Genomic DNA, 27,083 nt, shown 5'->3' on the forward strand with positions numbered 1-27,083 from the left:
GTTGGGAAACACTACTCTAGACCATGAGGTTGGAGACCACGGACATAAAGCACGGGAGAATATCCGTCTATTTAACTCTGGAAATATCTTTCCTTCTAAACATCGTAAAATCCGGCGGTCAGTCTCTATTTAATGATCACCTCGTGACACTCAATTCCCTTTACGTCTCCTAATTAATTCACAAAACTCACCGAGCTCACTCTTGAAGTTCACGATCCGTGACTAAATCTATTTAAACCAGCTTCATTTTCCCCCTTCTTCCTTTTCGTCTAAGGTACATTAAAAGAAATGGATATTTGAAACCTCTGCCTGGAAAAAGATCTCATTTGTGGCATGATTAGAATCTCACCACACATTACCTTCTCTATACAGAAAATAAGCTTCTCCTCAGCCTCCGAGCAGGGGAGGGGAAGAACAAGGAATTGGTTTCTTACCTGAATTTTTTTTGCCAGGTTTCGAGATTTAATTTAAAGATTGCGATTTGAAAATTAAACGTATATAGTTTGTGTGTCGACAGTGATAAGAAATAGATTCCGGGCACATTAATTGAAATATCTGACCGTGTATCTAGCAGGATTTAAATGGCGACAAAGTCGTTTAAAGCAATGTTTTTCTTTCCTTGCAAATCTTTGCTGTAATCAATTGCTCGGGAGCAAAGCAACAATTTTCTATCCTCCCGTACAGGAAGTCTGAATAATCTCTGTTCCTTATGTAATGATGGAATGTGTTCTGGTGCTGCAATTAAAAACTCATTACTAGCGTCAGGATTTTCACGACGCGTTCTCTTAATGCACTAGTTAAGGAAACCTGTCAGTTTCGCATTCTGCTCAGACACCCCTTGTTTTGAGGAATGGTTAATTTGCCTCGGTGATGGCAACCATTACTCACACACCACTCTCTGCGTTAGAAGCACAAAGCGCAATAAGCACAAAAAAAAAAAAAAAAAAAAAAAAGATTTCTCAATTGATGCATTGATCGTTATAAGATTCCTTGCTCGGTGTCTTGTTGAAGACTTAAAGGGACTCTCCAGCTTAACAAAATTCACATTCAAGGAGTTTTGTGGGTGGTTATCACCATCAAGATAGGTCATCAATATCTGATAGTGGTGGGTCCGACACCCGGCACCCCTGCCGATCAGTAGTGTTGATTGCGAATATTCGAAATTGCTAATTTTTATCGCGAATATTGGCATTTCGTATTCGGGAATATTCTAGATTTTTTTTCATCAGTACCCATGATTCCTCACTGCTTCTTGCTTGTGGGCCAATAAGAAGGCTGCAGTATCTTTGACTTTAGTAAATCGCTAATTTTTGTATCGCAAATTTTTTTCCAGGCCAAATTTTCTGATTGCTGTTTTTCACAATCAAAAAATTAAGACTGGAGATCTCGAATTCTCGAATATATGATGAATATTCGCGAAATATCGCCAATTCGAATATTGCTGAGCAGTTGTTTTTAGAGACCCCGGAGCTCCGGTGAGCGCTGCAGCCCACTTGAAGCTTAAAGGGGTTGTCTCAGTGGCATTTATCATGCAGAGAACATTAATACAAGCCACGTACTAATATATTGTTATTGTCCATATTGCTTCCTTTGCTGGCCGGATTTATTTTTCCATCACATTATACACTGCTCGTTTCCATGGTTACAGACCACCCTGCAATCCATCAGTGGTGGTCGTGCTTGCACAATATAGGAAAAAGCACCAGCCTATGTGCGCTCCCATGATCCCGACCACCGGACAGGCTGACGCTTTTTCCTATAGTGTGCAAGCACGACCACCACTGATGGATTTCAGGGTGGTCTGTAACCATGGAAACGAGCAGTGTATAATATGATGGAAAAATGAATCCAGCCAGCAAAGGAAGCAATATGGATAATAACAATACATTAGTAAGTGCCTTGTATTAACCTTCTCTACAGGATAAATGCAACTTACTGAAGTGAGACAACCCCTTTAACAAGACCATTGGATAGTGGCTGTACTTGGTATTGCAGCTCAGCCTCATTCACTTGAATGGTCCTGAGTAGGGATGAGCGAACTCGAACTGTATAGTTCGGGTTCGTACCGAATTTTGGGGTGTCCGTGACACGGACCCGAACCCGGACATTTTCGTAAAAGTCCGGGTTCGGGTTCGGTGTTCGTCGCTTTCTTGGCGCTTTTGTGACGCTTTCTTGGCGCTTTTTGAAAGGCTGCAAAGCAGCCAATCAACAAGCGTCATACTACTTGCCCCAAGAGGCCATCACAGCCATGCCTACTATTGGCATGGCTGTGATTGGCCAGAGCACCATGTGACCCAGCCTCTATTTAAGCTGGAGTCACATAGCGCCGCCCGTCACTCTGCTCTGATTAGCGTAGGGAGAGGTTGCGGCTGCGACAGTAGGGCGAGATTAGGCAGATTAACTCCTCCAAAGGACTTGATTAACTGATCGATCTGCAGCTGTGGATCATTGAGCTGCTGATCCTCAATTGCTCACTGTTTTTAGGCTGCCCAGACCGTTTGTCAGTCACATTTTTCTGGGGTGATCGGCGGCCATTTTGTGTCTTGTGGTGCGCCAGCACAAGCTGCGACCAAGTGCATTTAACCCTCAATGGTGTGGTTGTTTTTTGGCTAAAGCCTACATCAGGGTGAAGCTGTCACACCAAGTGCATTTAACCAGCAATAGTCTGTTCATTTTTTGGCCATATACAAAATCAGGGGCAAGCTGCGCCTGTCACCAAGTGCATTTAACCCTCAATGGTGTGGTTGTTTTTTGGCTAAAGCCTACATCAGGGTGAAGCTGTCACACCAAGTGCATTTAACCAGCAATAGTCTGTTCATTTTTTGGCCATATACAAAATCAGGGGCAAGCTGCGCCTGTCACCAAGTGCATTTAACCCTCAATGGTGTGGTTGTTTTCTGGCTAAAGCCTACATCAGGGTGAAGCTGTCACACCAAGTGCATTTAACCAGCAATAGTCTGTTTATTTTTTGGCCATATACTACATCAGGGGCAAGCTGCGCCCGTCACCAAGTGCATTTAACCCTCAGTAGTGTGGTTGGTCAAGCTGTGACACCAAGTGCATTTAACCAGCAATAGTCTGTTCATTTTTTGGCCATATACTACATCAGGGGCAAGCTGCGCCCGTCACCAAGTGCATTTAACCAGCAATAGTGTGGTTATTTTTTGGCCATATCCCAGTCTAATTCTGTCACTAAATCCATACCGGTCACCCAGCGCCTAAATACTAGGCCTCAAATTTATATCCCGCTAAATCTCTCGTTACCGCTGTCCTGTTGTAGCTGGGAAAGTTATTTAGTGTCCGTCAAAGCACATTTTTTGTTCTGGGTTGAAGTACAATTCCCAATTTAGCAATTTCATAATTTAGTGGTTTCTGCTATATCAGAGCTATTTGAAATCTATCCCTAAAAGGGTATATAATATTCAAGGTGCACATTGGGTCATTCAGAATAACTTCACACACACCCGCTACTGTGTATTTTCAAGTCTAATTCTGTCACTAAACCCATACCTGTCACCCAGCGCCTAAATACTAGGCCTCAAATTTATATCCTGCTAAATCTCTCGTTACCGCTGTCCTGTTGTAGCTGGGAAAGTTATTTAGTGTCCGTCAAAGCACATTTTTTGTTCTGGGTTGAAGTACAATTCCCAATTTAGCAATTTCATAATTTAGTGGTTTCTGCTATATTAGAGCTATTTGAAATCTATCCCTAAAAGGGTATATAATATTCAAGGTGCACATTGGGTCATTCAGAATAACTTCACACACACCCGCTACTGTGTATTTCCAAGTCTAATTCTGTCACTAAACCCATACCTGTCACCCAGCGCCTAAATACTAGGCCTCAAATTTATATCCTGCTAAATCTCTCGTTACCGCTGTACTGTTGTTGCTTGGAAAGATATTTAGTGTCCGTCAAAGCACATTTTTTGTTCTGGGTTGAAGTACAATTCCCAATTTAGCAATTTCATAATTTAGTGGTTTCTGCTATATCAGAGCTATTTGAAATCTATCCCTAAAAGGGTATATAATATTCAAGGTGCACATTGGGTCATTCAGAATAACTTCACACACACCCGCTACTGTGTATTTTCAAGTCTAATTCTGTCACTAAACCCATACCTGTCACCCAGCGCCTAAATACTAGGCCTCAAATTTATATCCTGCTAAATCTCTCGTTACCGCTGTACTGTTGTTGCTGGGCAAGATATTTAGTGTCCGTCAAAGCACATTTTTTGTTCTGGGTTGAAATACAATTCCCAATTTAGCAATTTCATAATTTAGTGGTTTCTGCTATATCAGAGCTATTTGAAATCTATCCCTAAAAGGGTATATAATATTCAAGGTGCACATTGGGTCATTCAGAATAACTTCACACACACCCGCTACTGTGTATTTCCAAGTCTAATTCTGTCACTAAACCCATACCTGTCACCCAGCGCCTAAATACTAGGCCTCAAATTTATATCCTGCTAAATCTCTCGTTACCGCTGTACTGTTGTTGCTGGGCAAGATATTTAGTGTCCGTCAAAGCACATTTTTTGTTCTGGGTTGAAATACAATTCCCAATTTAGCAATTTCATAATTTAGTGGTTCCTGCTATATCAGAGCTATTTGAAATCTATCCCAAAAAGGGTATATAATATTCAAGGTGCACATAGGGTCATTCAGAATAACTTCACACACACGCTTCTGTGCATTTCCAAGTCTAATTCTGTCACTAAATCCATACCGGTCACCCAGCGCCTAAATACTAGGCCTCAAATTTATATCCCGCTGAATTTGAATACAATACATTGGGCCAAATAATATATTTGTTGTTGTGGTGAACCATAACAATGAGAAAAACATCTAGTAAGGGACGCGGACGTGGACATGGTCGTGGTGGTGTTAGTGGACCCTCTGGTGCTGGGAGAGGACGTGGCCGTTCTGCCACATCCACACGTCCTAGTGTACCAACTACCTCAGGTCCCAGTAGCCGCCAGAATTTACAGCGATATATGGTGGGGCCCAATGCCGTTCTAAGGATGGTAAGGCCTGAGCAGGTACAGGCATTAGTCAATTGGGTGGCCGACAGTGGATCCAGCACGTTCACATTATCTCCCACCCAGTCTTCTGCAGAAAGCGCACAGATGGCGCCTGAAAACCAACCCCATCAGTCTGTCACATCACTCCCATGCATACCAGGGAAACTGTCTCAGCCTCAAGTTATGCAGCAGTCTCTTATGCTGTTTGAAGACTCCGCTGGCAGGGTTTCCCAAGGGCATCCACCTAGCCCTTCCCCAGCGGTGAAAGACATAGAATGCACTGACGCACAACCACTTATGTTTCCTGATGATGAGGACATGGGAATACCACCTCAGCATGTCTCTGATGATGACGAAACACAGGTGCCAACTGCTGCGTCTTTCTGCAGTGTGCAGACTGAACAGGAGGTCAGGGATCAAGACTGGGTGGAAGACGATGCAGGGGACGATGAGGTCCTAGACCCCACATGGAATGAAGGTCGTGCCACTGACTTTCACAGTTCGGAGGAAGAGGCAGTGGTGAGACCGAGCCAACAGCGTAGCAAAAGAGGGAGCAGTGGGCAAAAGCAGAACACCCGCCGCCAAGAGACTCCGCCTGCTACTGACCGCCGCCATCTGGGACCGAGCACCCCAAAGGCAGCTTCAAGGAGTTCCCTGGCATGGCACTTCTTCAAACAATGTGCTGACGACAAGACCCGAGTGGTTTGCACGCTGTGCCATCAGAGCCTGAAGCGAGGCATTAACGTTCTGAACCTGAGCACAACCTGCATGACCAGGCACCTGCATGCAAAGCATGAACTGCAGTGGAGTAAACACCTTAAAACCAAGGAAGTCACTCAGGCTCCCCCTGCTACCTCTTCTGCTGCTGCCGCCTCGGCCTATTCTGCTGCTGCCGCCTCGGCCTCTTCCTCCGCCTCTGGAGGAACGTTGGCACCTGCCGCCCAGCAAACAGGGGATGTACCACCAACACCACCACCACCACCTCCGTCACCAAGCGTCTCAACCATGTCACACGCCAGCGTTCAGCTCTCCATCTCACAAACATTTGATAGAAAGCGTAAATTCCCACCTAGCCACCCTCGATCCCTGGCCCTGAATGCCAGCATTTCTAAACTACTGGCCTATGAAATGCTGTCATTTAGGCTGGTGGACACAGACAGCTTCAAACAGCTCATGTCGCTTGCTGTCCCACAGTATGTTGTTCCCAGCCGGCACTACTTCTCCAAGAGAGCCGTGCCTTCCCTGCACAACCAAGTATCCGATAAAATCAAGTGTGCACTGCGCAACGCCATCTGTAGCAAGGTCCACCTAACCACAGATACGTGGACCAGTAAGCACGGCCAGGGACGCTATATCTCCCTAACTGCACACTGGGTAAATGTAGTGGCAGCTGGGCCCCAGGCGGAGAGCTGTTTGGCGCACGTCCTTCCGCCGCCAAGGATCGCAGGGCAACATTCTTTGCCTCCTGTTGCCACCTCCTCCTTCTCGGCTTCCTCCTCCTCTTCTTCCACCTGCTCATCCAGTCAGCCACACACCTTCACCACCAACTTCAGCACAGCCCGGGGTAAACGTCAGCAGGCCATTCTGAAACTCATATGTTTGGGGGACAGGCCCCACACCGCACAGGAGTTGTGGCGGGGTATTGAACAACAGACCGACGAGTGGTTGCTGCCGGTGAGCCTCAAGCCCGGCCTGGTGGTGTGTGATAATGGGCGAAATCTCGTTGCAGCTCTGGGACTAGCCAATTTGACGCACATCCCTTGCTTGGCGCATGTGCTGAATTTGGTGGTGCAGAAGTTCATTCACAACTACCCCGACATGTCAGAGCTGCTGCATAAAGTGCGGGCCGTCTGTTCGCGCTTCCGGCGTTCACATCCTGCCGCTGCTCGCCTGTCTGCGCTACAGCGTAACTTCGGCCTTCCCGCTCACCGCCTCATATGCGACGTGCCCACCAGGTGGAACTCCACCTTGCACATGCTGGACAGACTGTGCGAGCAGCAGCAGGCCATAGTGGAGTTTCAGCTGCAGCACGCACGGGTCAGTCGCACTACAGAACAGCACCACTTCACCACCAATGACTGGGCCTCCATGCGAGACCTGTGTGCCCTGTTGCGCTGTTTCGAGTACTCCACCAACATGGCCAGTGGCGATGACACCGTTATCAGCGTTACAATACCACTTCTATGTCTCCTTGAGAAAACACTTAGGGCGATGATGGAAGAGGAGGTGGCCCAGGAGGAGGAGGAGGAGGAGGAGGAAGAGGGGTCATTTTTAGCACTTTCAGGCCAGTCTCTTCGAAGTGACTCAGAGGGAGGTTTTTGGCAACAGCAGAGGCCAGGTACAAATGTGGCCAGCCAGGGCCCACTACTGGAGGACGAGGAGGACGAGGATGAGGAGGAGGTGGAGGAGGATGAGGATGAAGCATGGTCACAGCGGGGTGGCACCCAACGCAGCTCGGGTCCATCACTGGTGCGTGGCTGGGGGGAAAGGCAGGACGATGACGATACGCCTCCCACAGAGGACAGCTTGTCCTTACCCCTGGGCAGCCTGGCACACATGAGCGACTACATGCTGCAGTGCCTGCGCAACGACAGCAGAGTTGCCCACATTTTAACCTGTGCGGACTACTGGGTTGCCACCCTGCTGGATCCACGCTACAAAGACAATGTGCCCACCTTACTTCCTGCACTGGAGCGTGATAGGAAGATGCGCGAGTACAAGCGCACGTTGGTAGACGCGCTACTGAGAGCATTCCCAAATGTCACAGGGGAACAAGTGGAAGCCCAAGGCCAAGGCAGAGGAGGAGCAAGAGGTCGCCAAGGCAGCTGTGTCACGGCCAGCTCCTCTGAGGGCAGGGTTAGCATGGCAGAGATGTGGAAAACTTTTGTCAACACGCCACAGCTAACTGCACCACCACCTGATACGCAACGTGTTAGCAGGAGGCAACATTTCACTAACATGGTGGAACAGTACGTGTGCACACCCCTCCACGTACTGACTGATGGTTCGGCCCCATTCAACTTCTGGGTCTCTAAATTGTCCACGTGGCCAGAGCTAGCCTTTTATGCCTTGGAGGTGCTGGCCTGCCCGGCAGCCAGCGTTTTGTCTGAACGTGTATTCAGCACGGCAGGGGGCGTCATTACAGACAAACGCAGCCGCCTGTCTACAGCCAATGTGGACAAGCTGACGTTCATAAAAATGAACCAGGCATGGATCCCACAGGACCTGTCCGTCCCTTGTCCAGATTAGACATTAACTACCTCCCCATAACCATATATTATTGGACTCCAGGGCACTTCCTCATTCAATCCTATTTTTATTTTCATTTTACCATTATATTGCAAGGCTACCCAAAGTTGAATGAACCTCTCCTCTGCCTGTGTGCTAGGCCTAAATATATGCCAATGGATTGTTGCAGTGGTGGCTGACGTGAAGCCTCATTCTCTGCTATGACATGCAGACTGATTCTCTGGTGACATGAAGCCAGATTGTCTGTTACGGGACCTCTCTCCTCTGCCTGGGTGCTGGGCCTGAATTTATGACAATGGACTGTTGCAGTGGTGGCTGACGTGAAGCCTGATTCTCTGCTATGACATGCAGACTGATTCTCTGCTGACATGAAGCCAGATCCTCTGTTGCGGGACCTCTCTCCTCTGCCTGGGTGCTGGGCCTAAATTTATGAAAATGGACTGTTGCAGTGGTGGGTGACGTGAAGCCTCATTCTCTGCTATGACATGCAGACTGATTCTCTGCTGACATGAAGCCAGATTGTCTGTTACGGGACCTCTCTCCTCTGCCTGGGTGCTGGGCCTAAATATCTGACAATGGACTGTTGCATTGGTGGCTGACGTGAAGCCTGATTCTCTGCTATGATATGAAGACTGATTCTCTGCTGACATGAAGCCAGATTGTCTGTTACGGGACCTCTCTCCTCTGCCTGTGTGCTAGGCCTAAATATATGCCAATGGATTGTTGCAGTGGTGGCTGACGTGAAGCCTGATTCTCTGCTATGACATGCAGACTAATTCTCTGCTGACATGAAGCCAGATTGTCTGTTACGGGACCTCTCTCCTCTGCCTGGGTGCTGGGCCTAAATTTATGACAATGGACTGTTGCAGTGGTGGCTGACGTGAAGCCTGATTCTCTGCTATGACATGCAGACTGATTCTCTGCTGACATGAAGCCAGATCCTCTGTTACGGGACCTCTCTCCTCTGCCTGGGTGCTGGGCCTAAATTTATGAAAATGGACTGTTGCAGTGGTGGGTGACGTGAAGCCTCATTCTCTGCTATGACATGCAGACTGATTCTCTGCTGACATAAAGCCAGATTGTCTGTTACGGGACCTCTCTCCTCTGCCTGGGTGCCGGGGCCTAAATATCTGAGAATGGACTGTTCCAGTGGTGGGTGACGGGAAGCCAGATTCTCTGCTATGGAACCTCTCTCCAATTGATTTTGGTTAATTTTTATTTATTTAATTTTTATTTTAATTAATTTCCCTATCCACATTTGTTTGCAGGGGATTTACCTACATGTTGCTGCCTTTTGCAGCCCTCTAGCCCTTTCCTGGGCTGTTTTACAGCCGTTTTAGTGCCGAAAAGTTCGGGTCCCCATTGACTTCAATGGGGTTCGGGTTCGGGACGAAGTTCGGATCGGGTTCGGATCCCGAACCCGAACATTTCCGGGATGTTCGGCCGAACTTCTCGAACCCGAACATCCAGGTGTTCGCTCAACTCTAGTCCTGAGCTGTGCCTAGGCCATGTCAATACAGATAAGCAGTTTTAAAAAATTTGATTCTGCAACTTTGCAATGTTTGACAAGAAATTTGATTTGTTACACCCCCTATATGTTAAACCCCTTTTCATCCTATCAATGGGATCATTTTTAACAGCCGCTTAGACAGAAGTGCAACTGCCTAACGGCCGTTAAATCCGGTATTAAACTAGTGCAATATGGGATAAAAAAAAATACTCACTTCATCTACTTGTTCGTGCAGAACCAGTCTGCTCCTATCTTGATTGAAAAAGACCTGCGCTGAGCGTGATGACATCACCGCATAATCGAGCGGTGACATCATCACGCCCAGCGCAGGTCCTTCGGCAGGTCTTTTTCAATCAAGAGTGGAGCCTCAGCACAATGAAGTGGATAAGGTAAGTGATTTTTTTTTTCCTTTCTTAGGGCTCTTTCACACTTGTGTCCTTTTCTTCCGTCGTCGAGGCTCTATGCCGGAAGAATCCTGATCAGTTTTATCCTAATGCATTCTGAATGGAGAGAAATCCGTTCAGGATGCATCAGGATGTCTTCAGTTCCGGAACGGAATGTTTTTTGGCCGGAGAAAATACTTTTTGCTCCGGCCCAAAATCCTGAACACTTGCCACAAGGCCGGATCCGGAATAAATGCCCATTGAAAGGCATTGATCCGGATCCGGCCTTAAGCTAAACGTAGTTTTGGCGCATTGCCGGATACGACGTTTAGCTTTTTCTGAATGGTTACCATGGCTGCCAGGACGCTAAAGTCTGGGCAGCCATGGTAAAGTGTAGTGGGGGGGAGCAGTATACTTACCGTCCGTGCGGCTCCCGGGGCGCTCCAGAGTGACGTCAGGGCGCCCCACGCGCATGGATGGCGTGATCGCATGGACACGTCATCCATGCGCATGGGGCGCTCTGACGTCATTCTGGAGCGCCCCGGTAGCCGCACGGACGGTAAGTATACTACTCCCCCGCTCCCCACTACTACTATGGCAACCAGGACTTTAATAGCGTCCTGGCTGCCATAGTAACACTGAACGCATTTTGAAGATGGATCAGTCTTCAAATGCTTTCAGTTCACTTGCGTTTTTCCGGATCCGGCGTGTAATTCCGGCAAATGGAATTACAAATCCGGACAACGCAAGTGTGAAAGAGGCCTAAGACAACTCCAGCCGCCATCTTAGGAAAAATTATTTGTTACCACGAAGTGCAAGAAAATTCTCGTTTAGAATCAAATTTTTCCTAAAATTCAGACCGAATTCCACTTCGGATGCTTCGCTTCAGTGGACGCTACATTTGACCAATGAACATAACGTCACTGGCCTAGGGAGATGGATGAAGATTCAGATCTTCTGGGTTCTTCAAATTCATGGACTGATTATTAGGAGACAATACAACATTCTCACTCCTTATCTGTAACCGCTAGAACTATTTACTGCTACAGCTGTTTGTTTACTCCTCTACTCATAAGCTGCATTTACACGAGCCAATAATCATCCAGATATTCCTTCCTGCGAACAGTCGTTCCCAACAATCTGTCCATGTAAATGTGCCACCGATCACCCATGAAACCATAATTCTGTGTGAGGACGATCCCCTGGTCTCATACAGTGAAGGAGATCCCTCCATGTAAATGCTGTGGTCTCCTTCACTGAGCGAGCAGCTGACTGTCAGGAAGGAACCCTAACCCAATTCCTTCCCGACAATTGGCTGCAGAATCGTCCCGTGTAAATCCACCTATATTGACCTGCTTTGCATCACTAGTCTCATCCACCTCACCATCCCTATGTACTGCTGTGTATAATTATTTGAATCTTCAGATACTGTGTCCATGCCTGAGGAAGAGTCCTGAGAAGTCTCCAAATGCTTGCAATTGTGTAATCACATTTTCAATTAGCATCAAAATTTATCATCCACTAAGGAATCTCAATTTTTATATCTTCAAATTTATCAAAAAATGTTTTACTAAGCCTTTGTTTTGTCCATAAATTGGCAAGTGTTTGCCATTGGTAGTTTATGTAGTAGTTTCCATTTAGGTCAAAGTTGGTAATAGCAATTAGTCCCTCCAAGCCAAAATAATGTTTTCTTTTCATCAAACTTTGGGAGTGAAACTCTACCTCTTCATAGGAAGCGAAGGATATCCTTTTTAACGCCAAGCATTTTTCGCTCATTTAAGCTCCGGAGAGGAAGGTACGAGCGTTGGTACTTTTCAGATGCAGATTTTCTTTTCCTGTAACAAGACATAATTGTTTCCACGGCTCTGCGGTGACTACAAAATAAGAGACGCATTTTATGTACTGGAGATAAAAAAAACAAAAAAAAAACATCTGTTTGGAAGGAAAAAGAAGAAATGTCTACAAATAATGGAACAAGAAATGTCTTCCCGCTCCTGCTGAACCGTATTGATGTACGTACTGCGTAGGCGACCCAGCAAGAAATCTTACACATCATTCTCTATAATTCTGTGTTTATAGTCATTTGGGGGCTTTATTTTTATTTACTTTGCCTTTTACACCTGACCCTTTTCTGTATCGATCAATTTTGTCAACGGTCGTCTTAGTTTAAAAATTCTGCGTTGATTTTTTAATTTCTTTAGATCCTATTTCTTTATATATTTATAATGGTTGGAGCTTGGAAAGATTTTTGCCTCTTTTGTGTTTTGAACCCATTTCTGGTCTTGGCTTATAATTACTGATGAAAAATTCTGACAGAATACTAAATTTGTGAATGTGACCGGAGACATAGATTTAAACCAGGGCTGGCCAACCTGTGGCTCTCCAGCAGTTGTAAAACTACAACTCCCACCATGCTTTGCTGTAGGCTGATACTTGTAGGCAGTCTGGGCATGCTGGGAGTTGTAGTTTTGCAACAGCTGGAGAGCCTCAGGTTGGCCAGCCCTGATTTAAACTATAGCTCTCTGGTTTCCTACAAGCTACAGGTGAAACTCGAAAAATTATAATATCGTGCACAGTTCATTAATTTCAGTAATGCAACCTAAAAGGTGAAACTAACATATGAGACTCATTACAGGCAAAGCGAGATATTTCAAGCCTTTATTTGTTATAATTTGGATGATTATGGCTTACAGCTTATGAAAACCCCAAAGTCACAATCTCAGGTCCCCTTTGCTTAGAGCAGGCATGTCCAAACTGCGGCCCTCCAGCTGTTGCAAAACTACAACTCCTAGCATGCCCTAATAGCTGTAAGCTATCCAGGCATGCTGGGAGTTGTAGTTTTGGAACAGCTGGAGGGCCGCAGTTTGGACATGCCTGGCTTAGAGGATACGGATTAATTAGCTGACTAGAGTCTGACACTTTGAACCTACAATATCGAACCTTTTCACAATATTCTAATTTTAAGTTGCATTACTGAAATAAATTAACTTTTCCACGATATTCTAATTTTTCGCGTTTCACCTGTACACAATTAACACCATCAGAAACGGCGGAAATTGAATTATAAATGGCATTAGTGTGAACAGAGCCTGCCAAAAAATAAATAAAAATCTATTATAAATTCTCGCTAGTGGTCTCTTCAGGCAACAGAAGTATTATTTCATTAGAATTAGGCCTCTTTCACACGACCGTATGGCTTTTTCAAGTGTTTTGCAGTCTGTATTTCACGGATCTTTTGTTTCCGTTTTTTGTTTCCGTTTTTCCGTATGGCATATACAGTAGAAAAAATTGGGCTGGGCATAACATTTTCAATAGATGGTTCCGCAAAAATGGAACGGTTACGGAAGACATACGGATGCATTTCTGCATGTGTTCCGTATTTTTTTGCAGACCCATTGACTTCAATGGGGCCACGGAACGTGATTTGTGGGCAATAGTAGGACATGTTCTATCTTTCAACGGAAATACGGAAACGGAATTCATACAGAGTACATTCCGTTTTTTTTGCGGAACCATTGAAATAAATGGTTCCGTATACGGAACGCAAAAAACGTCCCGTAAACGGAAGAAAAAAACGGCCTTACACGTACTAATTAATTTATCATTTAAAGAAGCACTCCAACTTTTTATTAAATAGAATTACACTGCCATTAGGATCATCCATCAAGGCCTCATGCACACAGCCGTTGGCGGCCGTGGCCCGTATTGCGGCCCGCAAACAGCGTGGTGTTTCTTTCTGGGCTTCAGCACCGCAAAAAAATTGAACTTGTTCTATTTTTTTATGGTGCGTACGGATCACGGACCCATTCAAGTTGATTGGGTCTGGATCCATCGTGGCCGCCGCACAGATGGTGCCCGTGCATTTTGGACACAATGGCCGTGTGCAAGAGTCCTAAGGGAGAGTTCGCATCTCTGATCCGTCAGATGAACAGGGGGAAAAAAACAGAATCCTGTAAAAAAAAAAACGGATCCTGGGCATCTGTTTGGGCTCATGCACACAGACGTATTTTTTGTCCGCATCCGATTCGCTTTTTTAAAGGTCGAACGCGGACCCTTTCACTTCAATGGAAGAGGTGCAGGCAGCGCACCGCGTATGTCTGTTCGGCGGCCCCACAAAAAATAGAACATGTCCTATTCTTGTCCGTTTTACAGACAAGGATAGGACAGTTCTATAGAGGACAGGACGTTACATTCCACAAAATGCGGAACACACATGGCTGGTATCCGTGTTTTGAGTATTGCAGACTGCAAAAAGGGCACCGGCCGTGTGCATGAGCCCTCATGCACAGGATCCGTTTTTCTACAGGATCATGTAAAAAAGATGGATCCTGTTTCACATTGGGCATCTGTTTGAGCCTTTTTATTTCTGAGATCAGTTTTTTAGATGAAAAAAAATGTACTGCACGCAGGAGTTTTTTTCCGTCTAAAATAAACAGATCTCAGGTGGAAACGGCTCAAACGGAAGCCAAATGTGCATAACTGATGCACAGGATCCTTTTTTTCACAGGATCTTGTTTTTTTTTCCTGTTCTTCTTACAGATCATAAGAACAGAAAATGAAACAGAGAAGTGGACTCTCCCTAAGGCCTCCGGCACAGGAACGTTGTGCATCCGTTCCGTGCACTGGGGACCGCAACGTCTGTGCGGCGGCCGGGACGGATCGAGACCCATTCAACTTCTGTCCGGACCACAAAAAAATAGAACAGTTGCAGTGCAGAGGCATGGACAGAACACCACGGAAGCACGCCATAGTGCTTCCGCGGAATTCCGATCCGTGCTTCCGTTCCGCATCTCCGTGATTGCAGGCCTATTCAAATAATTCTTGAAGGGGAGTGCACAGGGGCCAGTGCCTGTGTATTGCGTACCCGCCGTATGCGAACCGCAATACGGCCACCGGCACACAACGTTCGTGTGCAAGAGGCCTAAAGGGGTTTTTCGTTTATTATTGATGACCTACCCTTAGGAAAGGTCATTAGTGTCAAATCAGCAAAGGTCTAACTCTCGGCACCCCTGCCGATCCGCTATTTGAAGGCTCACTTTCATAGTGACCGTTGCTGGTTACTGCAGTGCTGCTCCTAATCACTTTATAATGTGAACCTTAACCCTGGGTTCACACCTAAGCGTTCTGAAACTAGCGCTCTGTATGCGCGATTGTACCGACGTTTACAATCGCGCATACAGAGACAGGCGAACACACATTGTCGCGCGTTCCCGAATATCTATGTACGGGAACGCGTGACAAAACGCCCCAAAAAAGCTCAAGAACTTGTTTGAGCGTCGGGCGTTTTACAGCGCGATCGTACGCGCTGTAAAACGCCCAAGTGAGAACCATTCCCATAGGGAATCATTGGTTTCTCCATGTTGAGCGTTTTACAGCGCGTAGGAACGCGCTGTAAAACGCTCAGGTGTGAACTTAGGGTAAAGGCGTTTTCTAAACCCTATAAAGCCCCCTTTAATGCATGGGCCCCTCACACAGGTTGTACTTACTGTACCTTGCTCTCCGGCACCCGTGTAGCTTCTGATGCCTGCACGGCCGCTGCTGCATCTCCCCGTCGCGGGCGATTCTAGGGAGGCTCATCCCCGTTGCGGCCTGCTAATGGCAATCACCCCCCGTCGCCAGATGTTTTGATCCGCACGACAGGGAGGTGCCCTCTGGGCATCAGAAGCGACGCGGGGAGCAAGGTAAGTACAACCTGTGTGAGGGGCCCAGAGGGGGCATTATAGGGGTTGGATAACCCCTTTAAGCAAGGGTACCATTATGTGCATTACCTGTCAATATTAAAGGGGGCGCCCAGGCTTTGTTGGATCTTGCACCCAGGATTCTGCACCCTAATTCCATATTTGGTACAGTCAGAGTTAATTGCGGAATGCACACATGTATTATTAAGGCTCTATATAATATCCCATGGTGGGGGGGGGGGGGTCACCATCTTTGGAAAGGTACAGTAGCTTTAAGTGGGTTTGTATGTGTTTTCCTGCACTTGCTTCTCTACAGCTCCGTCTATGGATGTGCTGCCCGCAGGCTGTAAAGTCAGTGTACACCAAACATTTATAGGCTGTGTTCTATTGAATGGAAGTCAACTCAGCGCCTCCGTAGGGTTGTGGCCCTGAACTTGTTTAGTCTCTTTCTTGCAGAATATTCCCTTTCACGCTATTGTGGTCGATGACTGAAGCATTTTCATGGTATAACTGGGTGGGGCGGTTTTATATCCGTCAGGAAAGGTTCTCAGAGTGCAATTAGATTGTTCTTTAACCATAATAGAATGATCCAGATAGAATCACAAGTAACGTGTTCCCTGCTTCGTCACGCTGAGCATGCAGGAAGAGCGTGCACACTACACCCATGTAGCAGGGCGCAGATCGGACTCTAAAGCCATAGCTAGGACTACAGAAAAGAAAACCAATACGCAATAATGCAATATGTAAATCTGACACATATTTTACTACAAGATACGTGGGAAAAATCGGAGGGTTATGTGCACAGATTTGTGCCGCAGGTGTGCAATGTGAGATGTTGCAGATCTACTCAAGGGTCTAGTCTTTTGTTTTTTTCCATGCAATATCCACTGGAATAAGTAGAGGGCTGCAATTTCCCATAGGAATCCCCATTCACACACATGGAATGCAGACAGACTCTGCGCCAAAATGTCAGACCCTCAACTTTTGGAAACAAATGGTTAATTTTGACCAATGCAGTGTGTTAAAAAAGTCCAATTCACAAGTGGCGCAAAAATTCTCACAACACCAGGGGCAAGTGCCTTGGAACGTAGGCTTAGCCCTCTGTATATCTTGGCACTGCCCTAGACGCATACGCATCCTCAGGATGGAGATTTAAAAAAAAAACACCAAACCACTTGTCATACATGGAGACTTTTTGTAGAGCTATTTTAACTACTGAGTGACCGCCGTGGTCCACAAGATTGGCACGGAGCTTTGCTTATTTCAGTCGGCTTTTGGCGCTGCATGTGATTTTGATTACGGCAATGACTGAATAATTATAGATGGCGAGAAATTAAACCGCCTGTAAACCTGTCCACTTAAAGGGGTTGTCCAAGTTGGTCAAAAAGTTGCCTAAACAGGAGAAAAATTAGATAAAACAATAAAATAAGTAGGGATGAGCGAATCGACTTGGGATGAAACATCCCAAGTCGATTCGCATAAAACTTTGTTTGAATACTGTACGGAGCGAGCGCTCCGTACAGTGTTAGAATGTATCGGCTGCGATGAGCTAAAGTTATTACTTTGCGAAGTCTCACGAGACTCTGCGTAATGACTTCATAAAATAATTTCTACAGTAAAAAAAACATTTTCCGAAATCGGGTTCGGTTCCAAGTGGTACTGTGGAACCGAATCCGAGATCGGGAAAAGTTTTTTTACAGTAGAAATCAATTTATGAAGTCATTACGCAAAGTCGAGACTTTGCAAAGTAATAACTTCGGCTCATCGGAGCCAATACTTCTAATACTGTACGGAGCTCCATACAGTATTCAAACTAAGTTTTATGTTTCATCCGAAGTCGATTCGCTCAATTCTTAAAATAAGCATTACTTTTATTTATAGCATTTATTTCCCCACCGTTCCACCTCTGCCTCCCTGCCGGTCTCCCTGCTGGTGATATGCCCCTGTACCCGGGTGTAGTCCTATAGAATTGAATAGAGCTGTGTCCGCGCTTGCATGGTGCGCTACCCATTCGTTTCTTTGGGACTTCCAAAAACAGCCGCTCGTCTCTTTTCAGAACTCTCATAGAAATGAATGGAGCGCAAGCCGCGCATGCGCAATGTTCTCTCGTTCACTTCGGGGACCCTTTCTGGAGGTAGGTGCAGGCCACAGAGGTGGGGCCAACACCTATCTGACATTGATGGCATATTCTATGTGACCAATGACTTTGAGGCGCTCCCAGCTCTGCTACATCTCTACATAGACAAAACATCAGTGAATTCAGATCCGTAACCAAATTCTGGTATTCTGTATTGGCATGGGAACAGAATGCTTGCATTGCCGGCACAGGCATTGCCAAATACCACCAGCACCCAGTGGAACTCATTCACCATAATGGGGTCAAATCAGGGTTCGAGCATGAATGCCAGCACTCTGCCGGACAAAGTATTGCTGCAGACAACGGTATTTCGCCCTTTTTTTTTTACCGGAAGCTCAGCTGCAGATGTAAACTGAGCCTAAATTAGGCAATTTATACTTGAAGTTTACTTGCCCTTTAATTAGTATATTTAGCGGGTAGTTTATTTGGACTTTCCTTTAATTATCGTCTCCTTTCATGTCCTTATTTAGTGTTTGCATATTGAAGCACGGAGCCCGTGCGTTTCTTGTCTTTTAATTCAGCTGTAGAATAACAGCGGAAAGATTTACCCGCCTGACTAAGAGCGAATACAAGTTTCCTGTAAATACCTCATTAATTATGCATGCCTTCCTCCCATTGTGATTTTTAAGCTAACTCGTTGAGCTTAGACAAAGTATCATAAAACAGTAAGTTGGATAATAAATACCCGGCCAGACAGTCCTGCCACTCAATAAATCTCTGCAACTCCACATATTAAAACTGCAGATCTGTTTAAAAAAAATTATTTATGCCCCTCTTTAAGGCAAATTAATTTTATGTTGGAGGAAGTCTGCTCCTTGTAAGAAGTTGTAGTTTTCTTCTGGATACAGAATGTGGTTACGCGAAAATAGTTCTACTGCAGGTTGTAACAGAGAAAGTGCAACCGTAGGAAAAATGCACTGTACATGGCCACGTGTCACTTTTCAGACGTGGTTGCATATGGTTTTATAGACTATCCCTTTAAACTTGAACATAAAGAAGCACTCCAGCAAAAAATAACAAGAAATGCCTATATACAACAGTGCCGTAATGATGCAGGACTCTTGCGTGCGTATGTCATGTGTATACAGTATGTATTTTATTTGACGCGCCATTTATGCGTTGACCGCCATCTTGGTTCCTCCTCGAATGTAGCCTACATTTCCATGCCTCTAACTTTTTAGAGACAGAGTGTGTGGGCATTCATCACACTAATTAATAATACTTGTCGGGCACTAATGGGGGCATTAATCATACTAGGGGCACTACGGGGGCATTATTTATACATATGGTACTACAGGGACGGACTGGAAACTTAACGTGGCCCTGGAAAAATAAAATATAGGTGGCCCTTTTTTGTAATCGGGTCCAAATGGATGGAAGGCAGGGCCGGCAATACCATATTACAGGACATTATACTGCCCCAACAGAGCCAAATACCACAGTGCATCACTAAATACTGCCAACAGCACAAAATATCACACATTGGCCAGCCGAGAGGAGGGCTAAGGTGACCCCCTGGGCATCGGCCCACTAAGAAGTTTCCCTGTAACGTTTATGGCCAGTTCAGCCCTGACAGGGGCTGGGATTTTCTTTAAAAAAAGGAAAATTCAGCCATTTTAATGGCCGTTTTTTTTTTAGAGAAGTAAGTGATAGATCATTGACAGAACCTGGGTCACCTGAGGCTACTTTCACACTGGTGTTTTGGCTTTCCGTTTGCGATATCCGTTCAGGGCTCTCACACGCGATCCAAAACGGATCAGTTTTGCCCTAATGCATTCTGAATGGAAAAGGATCTGCTCAGAATGCATCAGTTTCCGTTTCCATTCCGCTGCTTGCAGCATTTTGGTCTCCGTCTGACGAAACGGAGCCAAACGGATCCATCCTGACACACAATGTAAGTCAATAGGGACAGATCCGTTTTCTATGACACAATCTGGCACCATAGAAAACGGATCAGTCCTCTGTTGACTTTCAATGGTGTTCAAGACGGATCCGTCTTGGCCATGTTAAAGATAATACAAACAGATCCGTTCTGAACGGATGCATGCGTTTGTATTATCTGAACGGATCCGTCTGTGCAGATCCATGACGGATCCGCACCAAACGCGAGTGTGAAAGTAGCCTAACTCACACTGCTTCGTCTTTGTGTATTCCTATGTAATACAGATTCAGCCTGGGTCCCCGACCTCATGATTGTGATTGTTTTTTCTCTATCAGCTCTTACAAGCAGGTGGCAGGGCAGAGCAGTCTGAATCTGCATCTCATAGGATACACTGGAGATTCTGCATACAGCATTCCCAGATAATATAGACAGCCAGTGCGAGTCAGTGGAGTTCCATAATTCTGCATCTAATGATCGTATGGAATCCCATATAGAAACCCACTGTGTCACTATATGCTCCCTTAGATAATATCTTCAACAGCACTCTATACAGATGCAGCCAACGATACATTAATTTGGATTAATGCATTAAGACTAGGGTTCGGGTTGTGGTATAATGTGAATTGTGTTATAGATTCCGTTACCACGGACCATAACGCAATTCCATGATGGAATGCGTAACGTAATGCCTTTAGAGGCATTCCGTTAATCATTCTGTCATGATAGAAGTCTATGGGCTGCATAACGGATCGATCCGGGTTCCGTTATGCATTCCGTCATGGAATTGCGTTATGGTCCGTGGTAACGGAATCCATAACGCAATTCAGATTATACCACAACCCGGACCCGAAGTCAAACGTCAAAATAGGAAATTTGCTCATCCCTAATTAACACAACAAAATCGCATTAATGTAATATAACAAATTGTGTTACAGCGACCCTCCTGGCACGCCGGAAGTCACGATAACGCTGACTAAATCTGTACACGGAGGGACTTACAAACAGTGATGGCCAGTTCGCATTGTTCACCCGTGAACATATGCGGGCTGCCATCTTTTTTCACAAGTCTGGCGAGGCACAGGTAAGTCTTTACCTGTGCCTGTGCCACGAGCCGGTCTGAAAAAAAATGCGGTCACCGGGAGCAGGCAGTTGTGAGAACAGCCCGATGAAGGCCCCCGGTGGCTGTTCTCGGAACTGCCTGCTCCCGCTGACCGCACTTGTTTTCGGACCGGCTTACGCGCAGGCACATGTAAGGGCTTACCTGTGCCTCGCCGGACTTGTGAAAAAAGATGGCAGCAAATGAAACAAGGAGCTTGATGGGGATGAGAAGTGTCTGGAAGCTGCCAGGAGAGATATGATAGATGATGATGTAGTTCAAATGTATAGATGCAATGGGGCATGGATGGAACTAACTACACTGCTAGAATATCATTGCTGAGTTACAATAAGGTGTCCAAAAAAAACTTTGCTGGAGATCCTTTTTAAAGGGGCTTTCCAAAATGTTACGTTTATGGTCACACCAACAATCAGCACAACAAACCACCTCAACTGCAATGGCAGGCACAGAGATCTGCATAATACTGGTACTGCTGACTGTGAGGTCCCCTTCCCACACCCGCACCTACACGTACATGATGGTGATCACGCAGGATACACCGATTAAATATTTATTACATAATTATAGAATTAAGCTTACAATTAAACAAAATAACAATGCAAACAAAACAATTAACATTATTTTTAAACAAATTCTTTCGTTCTAAAAGATCTGTCTCATGGAAGTAAAAAGATGGAACTGAGCATGTGTGACCAGCATGTGTGACCACCTCAACGACCAAATAGAACATGTGCTTTTTTTTTCACATCTGTTATTCATGGCCCATTTTAAAAAAAGCCCATGTGAATAGAACCATAGACTGCAATGGTCCTGAAAAAGACTGTGTGATGGCTGTAGTGTGAATGTAGTCTAGAAAAATGTAGTTTAGAAAAACTACATGGCCAGGAGCAGTCCTAGTCATTCTACTGCAGAGGAGAGAGCAAGACCTCAGTGCATGCTCAGGTGATGTGTGCTCCTGATGACCTGGCCGGCACAAAGCCAACATATGCATGATATGCATGATAGTGTGCACAGTTGCCGGGTTGTGGCTGTGGCCTTAAAGGTTTTTTTCTGGGAGCAAAATACTGATGACCTATCCTCAGAATAGGTCTTCAATATCTAATTGGTGGAGGGCCCTACTTCTGATGCCCCCGCCAATCAGCCGTTTGAAGAAGCCAGTGACATCACATTCATGGGTCACATGGCCTATGTTCAGTTTAGTCCTATTCAAGTGAAAAGACCTGAGCTGCAATACCAAGCACAGCCACAATTCAATGTGGGGCACTGTGCTTGGTGTGCTGTGAGGAGGCCGCGTCACTCTCCGCAGCTCTGCAGCCTCCTCAAACAGCTCATCGGTGTGGTTGCCGGATGTTGACCACCCACTAGTCAAATATTGTATTGATGACCTATCCTGAGGTCAGACACAAAATAATAGTATCAAACAGTACCCTCCTCATGTAGTATACTCATTGCTGAATGCTGCAAACTCAAAAATCCAAGCAATTTGTCACCACCAGACATCTGAGAAGCTCTGACAGACGTTCTTCAGTACCTCCTCCTTGAGGTTCCTTTTGTTTTGCTTTCGTTTTCTCATCTCGTTAGCCTCTCTCAGCTGTCATGTAGTTGCACTGATTGCATCCCTTTAAATCCCTTCCCATACTGCATCACTTTGCAGTTTATACAACTTCCTGGAGTGTGTGCATGCTGGATGCTACTACTGAGTCTTCTACAGATAAGTTTTGTTCATTCATTTGTGTTTTCCTGTTTGCTGGATCCCAGGTGACCCTGACTCCCTCCGTATCAAGTGTAGGGAGCCGGTGGTCGTGTCCCCTCACTATTATAGGGTGTTCAGGTGTTATACAGTCGAGGAATGAGGATATGCGATCATCTACCATTGAGATTTTTGCATAGGCTGAGCAGTTAGGGAGAGAGCCAGGTCTGTTGCAGGGCTCTCCCTTTGGTTCCTTAGTTTTGGATCCAGTCAGTCGGATCTAGTTTTCTGTACACCTTCCATGACACAATTCCACTCCCGGAACAGCAACATGTGAATAAGGCTGACAGAATTCAATATTCTCACGTAGCTTCTTCTTTATTCAAAACATAATCCAACTGGACATGCAACGTTTCGAATCCTTTGGGTCTTTGTCATGCCCAAGGGTTGAAACACTGTATTTCCTGTCACAGCAAATTATGTTTTGAATAAAGAAGGAACTGCATGAGAATATTGGATGCTGTCAGGTCAGCTTTAGTCACTTATCATGAGGAGAGGTCATCAGTATTGTACTCCTAGAAACCTCTTTATTGAGTGGAAACGTGACATGTACAGAGAAGAAGACATGCAACCAGAGGAATATTTTGTAAATTAGGCAGAAGAAAAAAAAAAAAGTAATTGCAAATATTTATAACTGTTCATAGGGAACAAGTTGAAATAGGATCTTCGAGATGTTACCCCTCCTGTAATGGGTTAATGTTAAATATCAATCGGCAAACAGTTCTCCAGAATCCAGATGATGTCAATTAGATTTGACTTCTCCTCGTTCTCTATAAATCACCAGTAAAGTGGTGTTTACTCTCATAATCAGATTATGGTTTATGAGGTGTCAGATGTAGAGTAATTAATTTACTTGTAAAATTTATGGAATCACACGTGGGATACGATTCCCGAGGAGTAATAGTTGTTTGTGTTAGCGCTAGACTGACGGCGGCTTTACAAGAAATCAGTACGTGGGTCATTTTTGGCTTATAATCAGGTCATACAATCAGAAATCTTAATCAGTCGCTCATCTGGGTGGTCAAGATTAAACAGGGCCTATAATCAGGAATGGACGTTTATAAGAACATTTGTTTGGCCAATCATGACCCATCTAGCCACCCCGCCAATAAGCCAAATAATGAGCAAACTCATACATTGGCTAATCTGATTAAAGGGGTTTCCGGGATTTTAATATTGAGGACCTATCCTCAGGATAGGTTATCAATATCAGATCGGTGGGGCTGTCGGATGTCGAACCCAGTTGGTTGAAAGGAAGGCAGCACTCCGTGCTAGCACAGCCTTCCCTTCATTATCTACCTGCCAGCAGTTGACAACACAGCACTGAGAAGGTGCTTCAATGGGAAGGCTCATTGCCATTCAAGTGTATAGTATCGAGCCGTCCCATTGAAGTCAATGTGACCAGGGGAGCACTCAGGAATTTTGACTGAGGAAGGCGACACCCATTATTATAAGCTTCTCCTACAAATAATAGGCCACTCCCAACATACAGCTGACGTGATATAACTATACCGTCATCATGATGTCTAAAGGGGGACACTTGCAGCAGGATTAAGAACAACGCGTTTCGTGTTTTATGGCTAGACACCTCAATAGGTTCAGATTACAATCTTGTTTCCGGTATAGAGAAGGATTATAATAACCCTGCTCTACACAGGCAACAAGATTGTAATCTGAACCTGATGAAGTGTCTAGCCGTAAACGACACGAAACGCGTTGCTCTAGTAATACAACTTGAGAATGCTTGTTCATGGTGAGGTTCCAAGTGACCTCATGTTTGCCATGCTGTGACCACATCTCCGGCCCCTCCATATTATAGTGAATGGGGCTGGGACGGACTTCCAGCAGCACACTTGTGCAAACTTTAGTATGGATCTGGCAGGCTGTTCCCCTACCGGAAAAGCCTGCTGGACAAGCTTAAGGCCAGTGTGAAAGAAGCCTAACCTGGGCATCTCCTGACAGGAGACAAGAAGATGTATAACTTATCCCAGCTGTACATACAGTTGCAAGAAAAAGTATGTGAACCCCTTGGAATAAAATGGATTTCTGCACAAATTGGTCATAAAATGTGATCTGATCTTCATCTAAGTTACAACAATAGACAATCACAGTCTGCTTAACTAATAACACACAAATAATTAAATGTTACCATGTTTTTATTGAACACACCATGTAAACATTCACAGTGCAGGTGGAAAAAGTATGTGAACCCTTGGATTTAATAACTGGTTGAACCTCCTTTGGCAGCAATGACTTCAACCAAACGTTTCCTGTAGTTTCAGATCAGACGCGCACAACGGTCAGGAGTAACTCTTGACCGTTCCTCTTTACAGAACTGTTTCAGTTCAGCAATATTCTTGGGATGTCTGGTGTGAATCGCTTTCTTGAGGTCCTGCCACAGCATCTCAATCGGGTTGAGGTCAGGACTCTGACTGGGCCACTCCAGAAGGCGTATTTTCTTCTGTTTAAGCCATTCTGTTGTTGATTTACTTCTATGCTTTGCGTCGTTGTCCTGTTGCAACACCAATCCTCTGTTGAGCTTCAGCTGGTGGACAGATGGCCTTAACTTCTCCTGCAAAATGTCTTGATAAACTTGGGAATAAATTTTTCATTCGATGATAGCTATCCGTCCAGGCCCTGACGCAGCAAAGCAGCCCCAAACCATGATGCCCTCTCCACCATACTTCACAGTTGGGATGAGGTTTTGATGTTGGTGTGCCGTGCCTCTTTTTCTCCACATATAGTGTTGTGTGTTTCTTCCAAACAACTCAACTTTGGTTTCATCTGTCCACAGAATATTTTGCCAGTACTGCTGTGGAACATCCAGGTGCTCTTGTGCAAACTGTAAACGTGCAGCAATGTTTTTTTTTTTTTTTGGACAGCAGTGGCTTCCTCTGTGGTATCCTCCCATGAAATCCATTCTTGTTTAGTGTTTTACGTATCGTAGATTCGCTAACAGGGATGTCAGCATATGCCAGAGACTTTTGTAAGTCTTTAGCTGACACTCTAGGATTCTTCTTCACCTCATTGAGCAGTCTGTGCTGTGCTCTTGCAGTCATCTTTAAAGGACGGCTACTCCTAGGGAGCGTAGCAGCAGTGCTGAACTTTCTCCATTTACAGACAATTTGTCTTACCGTGGACTGATGAACAGCAAGGCTTTTAGGGATACTTTTATAACCCTTTCCAGCATTATGCAAGTCAACAATTCTTAGTCTAGGTCTTCCGAGAGCTCTTTTGTGCGAGGCATCATTCACATCAGGCAATGCTTCTTGTGAAACGCAAACCCAGAACTGGTGTGTGTTTTTTATAGGGCAGCTGTAACCAACACCTCCAATCTCATCTCATTGATTGGACTCCAGTTGGCTGACACCTCACTCCAATTAGCTCTCAGAGATGTCATTAGTCTAGGGGTTCACATACTTTTTCCACCTGCACTGTGATTGTTTACATGGTGTGTTCAATAAAAACATGGTAACATTTAATTCTTTGTGTGTTATTAGTTTAAACAGACTGTGATTGTCTATTGTTGTGACTTAGATGAAGATCAGATCACATTTTATGACCAATTTGTGCAGAAATCCATATCACTCCAAAGGGTTCACATACTTTTTCTTGCAACTGTTATATATATCTATTATAAAAAGTAAGGCAGCACCAACCTATAAAAATACTGTGGGTGCAAGCTGAAAAGGGCAAGCTTACCCAAAAATCCAGTCCAAAAAATAGAGCAGCACTCCAGGATAATGTGGAAAATAGTGGTTTATTCACCCATTAGTGATGCAACGTTTCAGCTCCAACATAAAGCCTTTCTCAAGCGGAAAGGCTTCATGTTGGAGCCGAAATGTTGCATCACTAATGGGTGAATAAACCACAATTTTCCACATTATCCTGAGTGCTGCTCTATTTTTTGGACTATACAGTATAAATATATATATATATATATATATAGAGATGCCCCGAGGTTATACTCTTGCGCTCAATACAATAAGAAAAAGCAGAGTACTAATGGCTACCTGCACATGTTAAAATATGGCGCCCCTGACTCCCTGTTGTTACCTTGCTCCTGAGTCCTGTAGCGTGGAAAAAGAAGGAGGCAGCAGCAGCGCAGTAATATCGGGTAGGCGGTGCCTGAGTGCTGGCAGCACTGGGATGGAAATAATAAAAAATAAATAAAATAGGAGGAAGTCCAGACCTGTTGGCCACCCCCCTTCCTACCTGTGGGTGCACCCCTGAATGGGACAGCTTACATCGTCATAAACGCAACCTATTAAGCAGTAGCTGTCAATCTCAGAACGTTTTTTGTATTTTTTATTTTTTTTATTAAGATGCTTTTTCTTTTGTTGTCGAACT

The 27,083-nt window shown here is 45.1% G+C and overlaps 1 protein-coding gene across 1 annotated transcript in view; it reads left to right on the forward strand.

Moving 5' to 3' along the window:
* Nucleotides 1-27,083, forward strand: part of ADGRL4 (adhesion G protein-coupled receptor L4) — a 137,313-nt gene that overhangs the window by 20,733 nt on the left and 89,497 nt on the right. The window lies entirely within an intron of this gene.

Source organism: Bufo gargarizans, chromosome 7 (assembly GCF_014858855.1).
Source record: "Bufo gargarizans isolate SCDJY-AF-19 chromosome 7, ASM1485885v1, whole genome shotgun sequence".
In the NCBI taxonomy this organism is placed as follows: domain Eukaryota; kingdom Metazoa; phylum Chordata; class Amphibia; order Anura; family Bufonidae; genus Bufo; species Bufo gargarizans.